The sequence below is a fragment of the Zingiber officinale genome, chromosome 2B (assembly GCF_018446385.1).
Source record: "Zingiber officinale cultivar Zhangliang chromosome 2B, Zo_v1.1, whole genome shotgun sequence".
Taxonomy (NCBI): Eukaryota; Viridiplantae; Streptophyta; class Magnoliopsida; order Zingiberales; family Zingiberaceae; genus Zingiber; species Zingiber officinale.
Window position 1 is genome coordinate 11,809,466 of NC_055989.1, and position 15,251 is coordinate 11,824,716.

Here is a 15,251-nt window from a genome sequence, read left to right on the forward strand (position 1 = left end):
TAGAAGTTATTCTGTAGCTACTATGATATATGAATACTACTTGATAACTGTTATTGTTGGTGCAATCGATTTCTAGAGTTTTGATATTTAACAACGTACCTAAATATGGTCAGGTTAATTAATGGGTTAATTTAAACCAAACTTGATATTTGGAAGAGAGAAGTCTAGTCAGCATTAGATGACTAGTAAGGGTAAGTTCTAACTGAATGTTAGGCAAGTGAGAAGTCTACTAAGTGACTAGTCATAATTGGAAGTTAGGTAAAGGAAAATCCTAATAAGTGAAAACAGACTCTAATGAGTGAAGATAGGTGGTTGAAATCTTGGTAAGTGAAGTCAGTCCCTAGTGAATAAAGTTAGGTGGTTGAAGTTCTGGTGAGTGAAGCTAGATGGTGAAATATATGGTGAGTGAAGACAGACAACGGAAATCCTAGTGAGTGAAGCTAGACCATAGTAAATGAAACTAGGTGATGGATGTAATATACTAAAAATATAATAAAGATTTAAATATAATTTAAATGTGACATAATTAAATTATTTTAAGGGGAAATAAATATATTTTAGTAGACAATATATCAAAAAATAAGTTAATATGAATTTATAGAATTTTATGGAAATTTTTCAAAATTTAAATGAGTTATTTTTATATTTTATGAGGATAAAAAAGTAATATAAAAGTCTGTTTCAGATATCTATTTAAGTTAGAAATTGATTGAAATAAACTTAGGTTTTATTTTAATCAAAACCTATGTTCTTTAATTCTCCTCTCCGCCATTTTTTTCTCTCTCGCGCACATGCGTTGTTCGTTGCGCGTGATCAACAGCCAGCGATCGACCACCGTTGTTGCCCGCTGTCCTCGCAAGCAGCCAAGGCCGGTGCTCCACCTCTTGTCCTCCTCCCCTTCCATCGCTCCAACCCTGTGCACGCATGTGTTCCCTCACTGCACGATCAACCAGCGCTGCCGCAACGCTAGCAGCCATCGTCGCGTCATTCCCCGATGCCTCAGTCGGCCTTCGTCGGTTGTCATTAAGTCCAAGCAGCCGGATACAGTTGCCTTCCACCCGTGCATCTGTGTGTGAGGTCGCTGACTGCTGCGACCTCTGTTGTCGCACTTGTTTTGGTTTTTCTGTTGGAAATTAAACTTTATTTTAGATGTTGATAAAATTTGTGAAGATAAAAGGATGAGGTGGCAAGTTTGATTAGATTTCATGAAAGGATAAAATTGTTGAGTTGTCATGATAAGGATAAGAGTTTCGTAGAGATATAATTTTTTTTTTTAAAAAATATTATTAGTGTTTATCCAATAAGTCTATAAATATGTACCTCTTTTCAATGAATGAAGCAAGTTGAGTTTGTTTGTTTTATTCTCCTCCTCTTCCACGTAAAGTGAATTCTTCTCCCATAAGTCTTTTATTTTCTTCTCCATAATTTCTTTTTCCAACAAACTGGTATCAGAGTCATGGATAATGGAGGTATGGTTCCCTTCCAAGTTCCAGTACTCAAAGCGAGTAATTATGACAATTGGAGTATAAATATGAAAGTGCTTCTTGGAGCTCATGATGTTTGGGAGGTTGTAGAAAAAGGCTACGTTGAGCCACGTGACGACTCGACACTAACTCTGACTGAAAAAGACAGTCTGGGAGATTTAAGAAAGAGAAACAAGAAGACTATTTTCCTCATTTATCAAGCTTTAGATGAGGATGGTTTTGAGAAAATCTCAAGTGCGACTTCAACCAAGCAAGCATTGGAAAAGTTCCAAATCTCATATCAAGGAGAAGAAAAAGTAAAAAAGGTACGACTTCAGACATTAAGAAGTCAATTTGATGCTCATCGTATGAAAGAAGGTGAGTTAATATCTGATTACTTTTCTAGAGTCTCTATCCTTTCCAATCAACTAAAGAGAAATGGTGAGAAACTAGAAGAAGTAACTATTATTGAGAAAATTTTCGATCATTGGATTCAACATTTGATAGCATTACAACCATCATCGAAGAGACCAAGGATCTACAAGTCATGACGATTGAGCAACTCCTGGGTTCATTACAAGCCCATGAAGAAAAGAAGAAGATGGACGAAGAAATTACTCAACAACTCGTAAAGACGACTCTTCAACCGACAAAGAAAGATGAAAGCTTCAGTAACAATAGAAGTCAACGTGGAAGAGGTCGTGGATATGGATGAGGTCGTCCTAACGAGCAAGGATGTGTTTCCAACAACAACAATGAAAGAGGAGAACATTCAACAAGAGGACATGGAAGAGGGTACACAAACTCGAGGTATGATAAATCTCAAGTTAGGTGCTACAATTGTGACAAATTTGGGTATTATGCAAAAGAATGTAGATTGTCCAAGAATAAAGTATATGAAAGAGCAAATTATATGAAAGAAAGAAAAGAAGAAGATGACACCCTACTACTAACATATAAAGATGATGAAAGAGAAGAAGATACAATTTGGTATCTCGACACTGGTGCAAGCAATCATATGTGTGGGAAAAGAAACATATTCGTAGAGCTTGATGAATCAGTTGGTGGTAAGGTATCCTTCGGGGATGCATCAAAGATTGAGGTAAAAGGTAAATGTAACATTCTCATCCGTTTGAAGAATGAAAAACATGAATTTATCTCAAATGTTTTTTTGTGCCAAATATAAAGAGCAACATCCTAAGCTTAGGATAACTTTTGGCAAAAGGTGTTGGTTGTTACTCGGAAAACCTAGAGGTTCCACTGTACAAAAATTTTATACAAAGGTCTGAACCTTTTCCTAGCTACCATGTGTTCTTTTAAATTAAATTTTGGATCGCCTGCGGAACTTAACACGTTTGATCCAAAACTTAATCTATTCGTTCTTTTAGGTTTTGACTTGGGTCTCTTGCGGAACTTAACACGTTCGACCCAAATCACCTTAAGTTATTAATTCCATTAAATATTAATTTCCATAATTGGTTCCCAGTACTGACGTGGCGAGGCACATGACCTTCTTGGATATGGGAGCAACCACCACCGACTAGACAAAACCTTTTATAGAAAGCTAATATTTAATTTCCTAAAATAACTTTAGGTTAACCGAAAAGAATAATCAAATCACAAGGAAAAATAAAACAAAAGAACACAACATCGAAAAAACATATTCGAAATACTAGAACGTAAGCCTCTTGTATTTGGTATTATTTCCATAAATAACTAGTATGATGCGGAAAAGGAAAAACTACTAGTTATACCTTTTAGAAAGACCTCTTGATCTTCTACCGTATTCCTCTTCTAATCTCGGACGTTGTGTGGGCAACGATCTTCCGAGATGAGAAACCACCAACTACCTTCTTCTCCTCCTAGCTAGGTTCGGCCACAAAGAAAGAAGCTTCACCAAAGAAGAAAATCAAAATACTAACCAAGCTCCAAGAGATGCTCGCTTCCTCTCCTTCTTCTTCTTCTTCTCCAAGTAGTATTCGGCCACCACAAAAGCTCCAAGGAAAGAGAGGGGTTCGGCCACCACAAGAGGAAGAGAGGGAAAGGATGGCCGGCCACACCAAGGAACAAAAGAGGGAGAGAAAATAATAGAGGTTGTCACCATGAAGGCACCCTCACCCCTTCTTTTATATTCCCTGGCCTAGGTAAATTAGGAAATTTAATTACAATAAAATTTCCTTGACATGATTTAATTGAGAAAAATAAAATAAAATTTCCCCAATTAAATTCAAGTGGCCGGCCACATCATGAAGAACAAATTGGACAAGTTTCAATCAACAATTAAAACTTCCTAATTTGTTTCCGAAAATTTTAAAATTAAAATTTCTCTTCAAAAATCTCTTCATGGTTGATAAAAAGAAATTTTCATAATTTTAATTTTACAACATGTGAATAATTTTTAAAGAGAAAATAAAATATCTCACCAATCTACAAATAAGGAAAGAGATCAAATCTCTTTCTTTAATCTTTTGTAAATCTTTTACAAGAGAGATATTTTAATTTCAATTCTCTTTAATAAATTATTTCTTCCACATAATAAAAATTAAAATTAAAATTCTTTTTAATTTAATTTGGCGGCCCCCACTAGCTTGGGTTCAGCTAGGGCCGACCACCCTATACCAAGTAGGCCGACCCTAGCTTGATTCCCAAGCTAGCTTGGCCGGCCCCCTTTATGTGGGTATAGAAGGTGGGTATAGGTGGGTATAGTACTCTATAAATAAGAGGCTACGATAGGGACCGAGAGGAGGAATTGGTTTTGGTCTCCTGATAAAATTAAGCATCCCGTGTTCGCCCCGAACACACAACTTAATTTTATCAATAATAATTCATTCCACTAGAGAACTATTATTGAACTACCGCACCAATCCCAAATTACATTTTTGGGCTCCTTCTTACTATGAGTGTGTTAGTCTCCCGTGTTTAAGATATCGAATGTCCACTAATTAAGTGAGTTACTGACAACTCATTTAATTAATATCTAAGTCCAAGAGTAGTACCACTCAACCTTATTGTCATGTCGGACTAAGTCCACCTGCAGGGTTTAACATGACAATCCTTATGAGCTCCTCTTGAGGACATTATCAACCTAGTATCTCTAGGACACAGTTTCCTTCTATAATCAACAACACACACTATAAGTGATACCATTTCCCAACTTATCAGGCTTATTGATTCATCGAACTAAATCTCACCCATTGATAAATTAAAGAAATAAATATCAAATATATGTGCTTGTTATTATATTAGGATTAAGAGCACACACTTCCATAATAACCGAGGTCTTTGTTCCTTTATAAAGTCAGTATAAAAGAAACGACCTCAAATGGTCCTACTCAATACACTCTGAGTGTACTAGTGTAATTATATAGTCAAGATAAACTAATACCTAATTACACTACGATCTTCTAATGGTTTGTTCCTTTCCATTTTGGTCGTGAGCTACTGTTTATAATTTATAAGGTACTGATAACATCATCTTCTGCATGTGACACCACATACTATGTTATCTACAATATAAATTAAATGAACAACTACAAACAAATGTAGATAATTTAACCAAATGTGATTCTCTATTCATAATGAATGTTTACAAAGCTTATGCTTTCAGTATACACTCCAACAAAAGGATATGATATTCATCTAAAAGATGGTATGCTCATCTTGAAAGATCATATTGGTTGCTTAATTGCTAAGGTGTCTATGTCAAAAAATAGAATGTTCTTACTTAATATTCAAAATGATGTTGTCAACTGTCTCAAAGCTTGTTACAAAGACATTACTTGGCTATAACATCTTCAATTTGGACATCTTAATTTCGGAGGACTAGAATTTCTTTCAAAGAAGGAGATGGTGAGAGGACTACCTTGCATCAAACATCCTGATCAAGTATGTGAAGCATGTCTACGTGAGAAACAATTTAGAAGAGGTTTTCCAAAGGAGTCAAGTTCAAGAGCTCAAAAGCCTCTTGAACTTATACATACAGATGTTTGCGGTCCGATAAAGCCAAGTTCACTTGGTAAGAGTAATTATTTTCATAGATAATTTTTCTCGAAAAACTTGGGTATACTTATTAAAGCAAAAATCGGAGGTCTTCGGCATATTCAAGAAATTTAAAGCTTTCATAGAAAAGGAGAGCGGTCTCGAGGTCAAAGTTATGTGTTCTAATCGAGGAGGAGAATTTACCTTAAAGGAGTTTCAAGAATTTTGTGAAGCCAACGGAATACGACGATCCTTGACAGTTCTAAGATCCCCTCAATAAAATGGAGTGGTAGAAAGAAAGAATTGAACCATCCTTGACATGGCAAGGAGCATTCTCAAAAGCATGAGGCTACCAAAGGAACTTTTGGCAAAAGTAGTTGCATGTGCAGTATACTTATCCAACTGATCACCAACAAAGAGTGTGTGGGGCAAGACACCACAAGAAGCGTGGAGCGGAAGGAAGCCTGGGATTTCTCATCTAAAAGTTTTTGGAAGTATAGCCCACGTTCATGTGTCTGATAAAGTAAGAAGCAAATTAGATGATAAAAGTAAGAAGTTTATTTTTATTGGTTATGATACTAACTCAAAAGGGTATAAGCTATACAATCCAGATATTGGGAAGACAATCATCAGTCGAGATGTCATATTTAATGAAGAAGAATGGAATTGGGAATCTCGAAATGAAGATTACAACTTCTTCTCGTACTTTGAAGAAGAAGATGTGGAGCAACTAAGGGTGGAGCAAACAAGAGAGGAACCTACTACTCCACTAGTAACACCAACATCAAGTACTCAAGGAAATTCATCTGCATCAACTTCAAGTGAAAATTTAAGTGAGAGAGTACCACACTTTAGAACCTTACGGGACATTTATGAGGTAACTGAAAATCAAGATAATGTTACTCTATTTTGTCTCTTTGCGGATTACGAGCCTATAGATTTCCAAGAAGCTATAAAGAGCAAAAGGTGGAAAGATGCGATGGATGAAGAAATCAAGGCGATAAAGAAGAATGACACATGGAAGTTAATTGCACTTCCTAAAGAACATAAGGCGATTGGTGTGAAGTAGTGTACAAAATAAAGAAGAATGTCAAATGAAAAGTTGAAAGATATAAAGCAAGATTGGTGGCAAAAGGCTACAGTCAAAGATCTGGCATTGATTATGATGAGGTATTCGCTCCCGTTGCTCGATTAGAAACTATCAGACTAATCATTGCTTTAGCAACTCAAAATAAGTGGAAAATACATTAAATGGATATAAAATCTACTTTTTTAAATGGAGTTCTTGAAGAAGAAATCTATATTCAGCAACCATCTGGTTATGAAGTTAAAGGACAAATAGACAGAGTTCTAAAATTGAAGAAGACTCTCTACGAGCTAAAGCAAGCACCAAAGACATGGAATAGCCGAATAGACAAGCACCTGCAAGAGAAAGGCTTTATCAAATGTCCTTATGAACATGCATTATACATTCAGAGTAAGGATAAAGATGTTTTGATTGTATGCATATATGTCGATGACTTGATTTTCACAGGAAGCAATCCAAGTATATTTGGAGAATTTAAAGAAGCGATGACTAAAGAGTTTGAGATGACTGATATTGAGCTCATGACATACTATCTAGGCATTGAGGTGAACCAAAGGGAAGGTGGAAGCTCCATCTCACAAATAGGTTATGCAAGAGAGATATTAAAGAAGTTCAAGATGGATAATAGTAAATCTATAAATACCCCAGTAGAATGTGGAGTCAAGCTATCAAAGCATGATGAAGAAGAAAAAGTTAATCCAACATTTTTTAAGAGTTTGGTTGGCAGTTTACAATACTTGACGTGCACAAGGCCTGATATTCTTTATGCTGTTGGACTTGTTAATCGCTACATGGAAGATCCAACTACTACCCACCTTAAGATCGCTAAGAGGATTTTGCGCTATATCAAAGGTATAATAGATTTTGGATTACTTTATTCAATATCTAACCACTTCAAACTTGAAGGATATAACGACAGTGATTGGGGTGGAGATATAGATGATAGAAAGAACACTACAGGATTTGTATTCTTTATAGGAGATACAGCTTTCACTTGGATGTTGAAAAAACAGCCTATTGTCACACTTTCTACTTGTGAAGTGGAGTATGTAGCTACGACTTCATGTGTTTGTCATGCTGTTTGACTCAAAAATTTGTTGAATGAGTTAAGGTTACCACAAGAAGAGGCAACCAAGATTCGAGTTGATAACAAGTCTACAATATCACTAGCAAAAAATCCAATCTTCCATGATAGAAGCAAGCACATTGATACGCGCTTTCACTATATCAGAGAATGTATTACAAGAAAAAAGGTGCAAGTGGAATACATAAAGTCTCAAGATCAAGTTGCTGATATTTTTACCAAGTCATTCAAATTTGAAGACTTCATCAAGATGTGATATTTGCTTGGAGTCACAAAATTAAGTTTAATCAGGGGTGTTGGAAATTAAACTTTATTTTAGATGTTGATAAAATTTGTGAAGATAAAAGGATGATGTGGCAAGTTTGACTAGACTTCATGATAGGATAAAATTGTTGAGTTGTCGTGATAAGGAGGATAAGAGTTTCGTAGAGATAATTTTTTTTTTAAAAAAAATATTATTAGTGTTTATCCAATAAGCCTATAAATATGTACCTCTTTTCAATGAATGAAGCAAGTTGAGTTTGTTTGTTTTATTCTCCTCCTCTTCCACGTAAAGTGAATTCTTCTCCCATAAGTCTTTTATTTTCTTCTCCATAATTTCTTTTTCCAACATTTTCCTCTCCTCCCTTAATGTCGATAGTTATCCTCACCTAAAATGTTCTCACCGTGATGTCGTCATGCTGCCGGTGAAGAAGAAGATGGCATCGCATGTAGCCAGTCGTCGCTCTGTCTGAGAAGGTCGCGACGTTGCGCAAACCCTCGCCTTGTGTGGACCAATGTCGTCATCATTGTTGTCTCCATAACGTGCCACCGCGAACGACCCTTTGCCGCCTACAGGTGCTACCAGAGAAGATGAAACTTATGGTAATGATTTTATTATAATTGATTATCCTTGTGTTTAGTTTAATTAATCAAATATTAATTAATTAAATCAGATAAGTATGTAATGAGATTGATAAACGGATTGGTGATTGATTAATTAATCGAAGAATTAATATTGATTAATTAATAGATTAACATATAAATTAAATAATAGGTTGATAACCAGGATTACTGTTTTGCTTAGATTGGGTTCATTTCTGACACTTTAGGATTCGAGCTCGAGGCAAACTCTTTGACTAGAAGACAGTCAACACGTTATATGGTTGAGGTGGGTAGATTTGATCATAGTTCATGCTTGTTTACTGTCATGTTTGATGAGGTTATAGTTACTCGCCTACATTAAATTTGTCCTATATTGCTCCTGAATTGATACCTTATTGGTTGTCCTTATATGTTGACCTATTATCGATAGCTATGCAGTTATATTTGTTATTTATGATTGAGGTCATATATATATGCATGATATTACCAAACTCTAGTATAGGGCGACCATACCATAGTATAGAATATTGAATATTTTGCTAAACCTGTGGTTGTTATTTCATACTATGGTGTAGGATATTGAGTATCCAAATAGGCCCTTGTTGTTATTTAGGCCTATAGCTTATGTTCGTGAATTTATTTTATAATATGGTTATATACTTAAGCTTGTGCTTATAGGTCACTGATGTTATATGTTGTATAGTTGTATACTAGTGTGAGGACATATATATATATTAGTGAGATAATACCGACCTAGACTTGATGGAAATCACCCCCTAGCAAAAAGGGTAGTGTATTCCACTAGGTTTTATCCTTTAAATCAGCCCCTAGGACTACTTGATTTTGATCCCGTTGATTATTATATCGGCAATGATTCCATGGAATTAGTTGAGATATTAATACTAGGTGACTAGTAACTTGGAGATATGATTATTTATTTTCTTCCTATATATATGTAGGGTTATATCATAATATAAGGTACCGAGTATCCTTGCAGACTCTTACTTGTTATATAGACCCATGTATATACATTGGTAAAATTACACCATAGTGTATTATTTTAAGCATCCTACTGGACCCTTGGTTGCTATATTCTGTCGACTATTGTCTCCCATTCGTGATTGAGAGAGTCATCAGTGACCGTTAGTTTATCATGTCGACCATTGTCTCCTATTCCTGGTCGAGAGAGTCGTCAGCAATCGTTAGTATACCCTATCGACCATTTCCCCCCATTCATGGTAGAAAGAGTCATCAGCGATAATGATATATATATGACTGCTCACAAGACCATTTGCGGTAGAAAGTTCGCGTGCATTCCGTAGCTAGATAGCTACGTATATACCCTATCTGCCCACGAGACCATTTGTAGTAGCGAATTTACCTACAAATAGTGACTATTTACTTATCCTATCTGCCCACGAGACCAATTGTGGTAGCGAATTCGCTTGCAGACAGTGACTATTTGTTTACCCTGACTGTCCACTGGACCATCCGTGGTAGAGCGTTCTTCTGTAGTCAGCGTTTGTTGTATACTTGCTATATGTCGGTCATGTATTTGTTCGTGCAGATTTGGATGTACTATATGTACTCCTGATTTGTTGGTTATTCATGGTTGAGCAGGTTAGTGAAGTGCTATGTTATTGATTATACTTTTGGTTAACTGTGATTGTGTTGGGACACCTACGTTGGTGAGTAAGTATTTTACCTGAGACTACATCTTTTGATCCTTTGTCAGTATATTATCTATGTACTATTTTCTTCTATCCACTGAGTATTTTTTTTATACTCACTACCCGTTGTTTTTCTTTGATTCTCCAGGTTAGCAGATAAAGGATGTGTGTCGCTCAGAGGTCATGGCTGTCAATCCCACTCGAGTTCAGATTTTGAAGTTTGGATTTAAAAAACATGTTACATGGGAAGTAATAAAGGTATGCATGTCTACTCATGATTAAATAATAATAATTAAACATATTTGTATCTTAGTCCTCGCCAACCAGATTCAAAACAATGTGGATTTTATGTGATAAGATATATGTGAGATATTATTGAAGAAGTGGAAACTATCGAGAGAGATTCACTACGATCAATAGTAATATTTGACATTCTCAATTTTCTCAGATAATTGTGTTTAACATTTTGCACTTATCATCTTTTGATTATTTTTTTATTAACCTAATCTATATCTTTGTTCAGTACTCCAGAGAAGAAATTGACAAGGTGTGTTCCGAGTAGGCAGAACGCATACAAAATTATATTTATGACTAGGTATATGAAGTCGTACAATAACTTGATCTATTCAGCAAGTGTTTACATATAATGCATGTTACATAATTTGGTCCTAATAGATATTCCCTTGGGAAATATCATGATTATTAATTCATTAGTGAGTAGGACATTCAGGTAAAACATCTTATTATTATTATTATTATTATTATTATTCTGGAATGCACGAAGTGATTTCCAACATCTTAAGATTTCAAGATGTTCAACCATATATATCATTTGCTAGTCAACACATTACGGTAAGACTAACATTTTTGTAAAGGTTATTAGTTAAGTTTGTACTGATTATAAGTTTAGATGGTAGTGATTATCAGTTTAGAAAATCTTATTATGGATTGCATGAAGTGATTAACAGTTTAGATGGTTTAATGAATTAATTTGTTCTTGCTTTTTATAGAAATAAAGTAATCTTGAAATTGGTTTTGTATACTGTTTTGTGGTTTCATGCAAATTGCACATCCGCAAGGGAAAACACTAAAATCCCATGTGGAAATTAAACTCATCACTGTACAACGTTGCTTGATCCCAAAGTATTGTGTGCATTTTTGCCAATTTTCTTTTCTTCCAGTGGAAGTCAACTCAAGGATACTTATATTGTATAACAGAAGACTGAACATGCCCATCCAAATATCATGAGAAGCACATTAATTAACTAGCTCCCTTTGTTGTGCTGACTTCCTTTTACCATCATGCTTCGTTCAAGTGCTTTACTTTATCAAGATTGACTAGAAAAAGGATTAAATTTTGTTTTCCCTTTCCATTCGATAACTTTTGAATTGGTCATGACTTTCACAACTGCTTCTAAGATTTTGTTCAACTACCTTCTTCTTAAAGAATTGGACGCTCTGTAGTTGTGGGCGAAGTAATATTGGTAACCTACTTGCACAAGAAGCACAATTGAAAAGGGAAATGCGTAATTAATATAAGATAATTCTATATTGTTGTAGTGCAAATGTACTATTATTAAAGGTTAAAACAAAATGATAATCTTAAAATTACCAACTTGTGTTGGAAAGCTTGCAATGCTCCCCTTTGATGGATCAAATCAAGCTCGATTATTATAAGTTAAAGGTAATAATCTGCAACCAAATGCGATAGATATAGTTTTCCATTAGACGTGGAATGAGCATTTTTCTTGTAGGGGAATGGTTGACTGATCAAGAATCGGACAAGGAATATATATTATGTGACTTCCTTTTCTCCAAAACATAAATAAATAAAGGAAATAATGCATTCCAATTTTAAGTCTGAATTTTATTTCTTGATTTTATTTTTGATTTCTCTTACGTGCAATAATGTTTTCCGCTTGATTTTTCTGTTGGAGCAACTCATGCTAGCCTATGGTTTTGGAAGAAGAGAAACAAAATACCAAAATGAAATCTTTCATTTTAAAACTTCATTCTTCTTGCATTTATAGTCTTCAGCTTTTCTTGGTGTTCAGAACAAAAGTTAAAAACTAGTTCAGCAAGACCCTATCATTGGATTAAAGTAATATTAATTTTCTCATTGTCATTTTTTGTCATGCATGTGTGGATGTAAGTTGATCAGAGGCACACAAATTGTTCCTTAGCTAGAGACTACCTAGAGGTAGACATTGAAGATTTATATATTATTTTGAAACTTCATCTTGCCAATTCATTGTGTTCTCTTTTCCCATTTTAAGAAATTTTTTTCTAGTTGTTATATCATGCACCTTTTCTGATGAGTAGTTTTAGCCTAAAACTTCATCTTTGCTTCATTTATCTTTTTTTTTCCTCCAGTAACACAAATTTGTCTTTCTTTTGACTACTGTAATTTTCTATTGCAGAAAAGCGAGAAAGCATGATTTACAAGTCTCTGACATTCTACATTATCAGTATGCAGAAAAGGGATCGAAAAAGGTTGTAGTCTGCTTCTGTATAAACTTAATTTTATGGTCTCATCTTTTGTAGTTGTCATGATTGGATACTTGTGGTCATGTTGGGGATATTTGTAGTAATTGTAGAAATTTCTAAATTTAACTGAAGTGAATGTATATAAGTTGTGTACTTAGATAACAAATTTTGGTTGAGACAAGATATATATATATATATATATATATATATATATATATATATATATATTTCTTAAAAACATAATTGTTTATAACCATAGATGTTTCTTATCAAAGATAACAATTTTAAAATATTGTATAAAAAAACTATTATTTGACAACGATTTTTATCAATTCGCAATGCATTTTCTAAATAAGATAAACAACGGTTTTTAACCGTTGTGAAAGTATTTAAAGATAATAGTTTTAAACTAAATTTTGAACAAAGACAACGGTGTTTATATGTTATCAAAAATATTTATTGTGTGTGATCAAAATTAATGCAAAACTGTCAATTACAATGGTTTTTAACCGTTGCAAAACTATTGTTTTTGATATTCAAAGACAACAGTTTAAAATCGTTGCATGTCTGTTGTCTATTGTGTCAAAAGCTAATGGTTTTAAACCGTTATCTTTTACCACACATTTAGCAACACTGTCAATTACAACGATTTTAAAGGGTTTATAACAACGGATAAAATCTGTTGTCTTTTAATGGTTTTGTTGTAGTGTTTCTATATGACTTGTTACTTTACTTTCCGCTGCTTATAGTTTGGGTTTCCTCTTTGTATCAAATGTTTATGTCGTTGGTTATGCTTTGATTAATTTAATATGTCCACATGTGCATGCATACATACACGCATTATCATTATTGCTATTTGTATCTTGGTGAAATTATATTTCATTGGTATTTTATACTGGTTTGAATTGATTCAATATCGTATTTCCTATATTATTACTAGGGGGTACTGTCCAATTTGGTGGACATGTATACTCTTAGGGCGTGATAATGAAAATCTTGGTGAGTGAAATCAGGAAATGGAAGTCTAGTAAGTGAAACTAGACAACCCTTGGAGATGGTAATCCTAGGTAATAAGAAGTCTTGGAGGGGTAAACTTTAAGCATGTGCGATCGACTGGTTTTGGTCGACCGCGTACGGTCGACCAGACAACGAATTCTTAATACTGCTAAGACTATTTTATTTTACTATTTTGTATCTATTGTGTTAACTCAGTGTTCCAAATAAGTCTTAGTAGATCAATTTAGTTAGACACTATAAAGGACTAGGGAAAGTTCAACCATGTTTGAAAGACTAGATGTTTGGCAGGTAAGTCGAGATAAGCACTAGAGGAGAGAGATCTAGTGAGGTTGAGCCCAATGAGGTTGTAGGCACTGGTCCAACTTAGATCTATTTTAGAAGTCTAAGCTGAGACCATAATTAAATCTTGCTCTCTGTAAGATAGGATCTAAGTCAAAAATTTATTTTATTCATGTACTAACTCTATTTTGCATGATATATTTGGTATTTAGATTAATAAGTTTTGTAAGAGCTAAAATGCACAAGTTAACCTCAGATTAAGAGGTTTAAGGCGGCTCGGAGCTAACTGGAGGCGCCTCAGAGTAGCGCTTGAAGGCACCCTAGATAGGTCGGAGGCACCCTCAAGGAGATAAAGTTTGCGCTGTGGTGAGGTGTCTTAGAGTGTGTTGGAGGCGTCTCGGATGAGCTTTTTGAGACGCTCTCACACAGATAAAGACTGAAAGCTTCGAAGATGATAGAGACTGAAATATTTTAGATTAATTTTGAGGTTGGAGGCGCCTCAGATGAGGTTGGAGGCGCCTCAGATGAAGTTGGAGGCACCCTCAACACTTAAGAAAAGCTTTGTTTGACCAACAAGCATAGAATTCAAGAACAAGCTTCGACGATCCTTTTGCTACTCCAACTATCTACAATCTATTGTGTTGTTGCTGCACTCCTGATTCATGACATCTAATCGTTGCTAGCAGATTGACATCGACATAGGAGCTTGCAAATTTGACAACCCCATGTTGGTAACAAGTTGTTTTTAAATTATTTACATTATTACTAATAAGTGTAAGTTGTTATACTACCTTTTATTTTGTACTCGATTCTCTTTTCCAGCCGTTCCAAAAGATATTTTTAGTGGATTGTTTATCAATACGGTTCGAAAGATCATGGATCTTAAAATTGAAGTCACTGAAGATTCCGAATCAAGTAACCAATCACATATTCATATTTTCTTATTTTGTTTATTTAATTCCGCTATGCATTTAATTTCAAACAGTAAAGAAAGGTTTTTTAAAATCCCGTGATTGACCAACCTTTCCTATGAATCGGTCCCACAGCATAAAAATTTAATTATTTTAGCATTCGAAATTTAAACTTTATGATTTAAGATATTAAAATTTCGGATTTAATTACATTACCTAGAAGATACTGGATTACTATTATAACACATAGAAACTACTCGATAATTATTATAACGTAAAAAATAACTATTTCATTGAAACTTTAAACCCTAAATTATAAATTCTAAATACTATTATATCAAAATACTCTTTTAACAATTTACTAAACATTATTTAAATTTTATCAAACTTATTTTAAATTGATTAAAATAA